The 2,131-nt window shown below is 36.4% G+C and overlaps 1 pseudogene; it reads right to left on the bottom strand.

Annotated features, from left to right (window-relative positions):
• Positions 1–1,287: 1,287 nt before the first annotated feature.
• Positions 1,288–1,687, bottom strand: LOC115285410 (annotated as a pseudogene).
• Between the last annotated feature and the right edge of the window lie 444 nt (positions 1,688–2,131).

Here is a 2,131-nt window from a genome sequence, read left to right on the forward strand (position 1 = left end):
TAAATAGTATTCAGTGTTCACATATTCTCTTTCTTCCCATCTTTCCCTGGGGATACTTTACCATCTTGAGCCACAAGTCCTTTTTTCTATGACAATCAAACCATTCCCAGCAGTAATACTGCTTATTGGTCTTCAGAATGAATTGTGGATGAGGTTTTTCTAATGTTCTTCTTTTTACATTTTAGCAAGTACAACATACAGTTATTTTTCACTTTTGCTGGATATCTTCTAGGCAAACACATTCTAAACAGGCACGTTGGTATGGCGGAGTCAGAATGAGCAGCCAAAGTGGTTGCAAAACCATCCTTCCTATTGAACAGTTATTTCCAGGCATTCTTTCCTTTTGCTCATGATGACTTTATTAGGTGGGTGCTATTTAATCCCTACTTCAAAATGAAGAAAAGTGATGCTCAAAGGGATGAGGTTTCTGGTCCTGTATAATGCAATAACAAGTGAAGGAAATTGGAAAACTTCACCGTAATTATAATCTTGCTCCATATCACAGACTGAACTCATGTGTTAACTTGATTCATGAACTTGTCCTAGTCCCTTAACTTTCTAGTTTTCCAGTTACTGATTTCTTAAGTAAAGATAACAATATTTTCCCTTCTCACTCACACAGGATCAAGCTAATTCCAAAATTATGATATGTAAACATCTGTCAAATGTAAAATGTTTGCATATGTGATTCCTTAAGCATCTCTTCCTCACTCTCTTTCCTCACTTTTGCCTTTATCCACAGAACACACGATCTTTATTTACATCCTACTCTGAGAGAGAAATATGATTTCTTACACCTACCAAGGAGAAAGAAAGTCTTATATTTTGAATTAGAAATCATAGGAAATAATACTAGGGCCCTTAAAATTACCAAGAAATCCCAGTCAGAATCATTAGAAGGCTTCCTATTCTTTCTAAATTAAAAATGATTTTATACCAAACACCAGAAACAACTAATTTTATCTGAAAATTTAGAAATATTCTTTATTATTTTGATGAATAACTGCTAATCTTCCATTGGATCTGGAACTAGAGATATAGTTATTAATAAGTCTGTGATATTAACATATTTACCATATAATAGATGAAATGCACATACATACGGACACAATTGCAAATTAATCAAATAAATACTAATACTGAATGCTGTGTTTACCAGTGAAATAGATTTATTCAGTGCAGAGTATTTATTCTGGAGTTTGGAAAGGATGGGGAGAGAAAATGGAAGGTGAAGATCTAGGTGGTGGGAGGAAGAATGGAGAATATATTCTTTTTTTTTTTTTTTTGTTACTCAAAAAAGCTTCATTTATTTAGCTTTCTGACTCTGTGCTTGTGCCTTCAACACTTTCACAACGATTTTCTGCTCCTCAATAAGGAAAGCACGCTTGATCCTGTCACGAACACACTTAGCGCACGTGGAACCACCATAGGCCCTGCTGACGTGTTTTTTCGTCTTAGACAACCTCATAAGAACTTTAGGTCTTACAGCACGAACTCCTCGAAGTCGGCCTGGGCACACGCCACAGGCAGATTTTGGTGCTTTCCCAACCTTCTTAGTATAAAGGTAAACGATTCTGTTACCCGGAGTTCGGGACAGCCTAGTTTTGTTAGAGCCTGTGTTGTAGGACAGCCTACGACGGTATGTCAAACGTTGGACCATCCTGAAGGCCTACAGACGCCGTCCCCGGAAGAGGAAGAAGAATATATTCTTTTTAAAGGTGACTTGTGACTTGTGCAAAGTAACATGGCAAAAAAAAAAGTTTCCATGAATGAATAAGTAGTTGAATGTTCTATGCTGATCAAGTTAGATAATAAATTTTATTGTTTTAAAAATCTGTTGGGATTGGGATTTTAAGTCATTGAAAAGTAAGAAAATTTACCATATTCAAGGATTCTTAAGTTTCAAGCAAGCCATAAAATGAGGACTTTCTGCCTTTACAGGGATATTTGAAGGGAAATTTTAACATTAATGTGCCTGACAATGTTGCTGTTGAGTTCAAATTTGGCTATTTCCCCGGACTAAGATGTCTCTGTTAGCTCTTATGGGCCTGGCCCAGTTTCAGAGTGTGGATGCACATTGGGCAGATGGTGACTTCAACACTCAGTTTAATACACCAAATTTAAGAATTGA

Source organism: Suricata suricatta, chromosome 1, assembly GCF_006229205.1.
Source record: "Suricata suricatta isolate VVHF042 chromosome 1, meerkat_22Aug2017_6uvM2_HiC, whole genome shotgun sequence".
Classification (NCBI taxonomy): Eukaryota; Metazoa; Chordata; class Mammalia; order Carnivora; family Herpestidae; genus Suricata; species Suricata suricatta.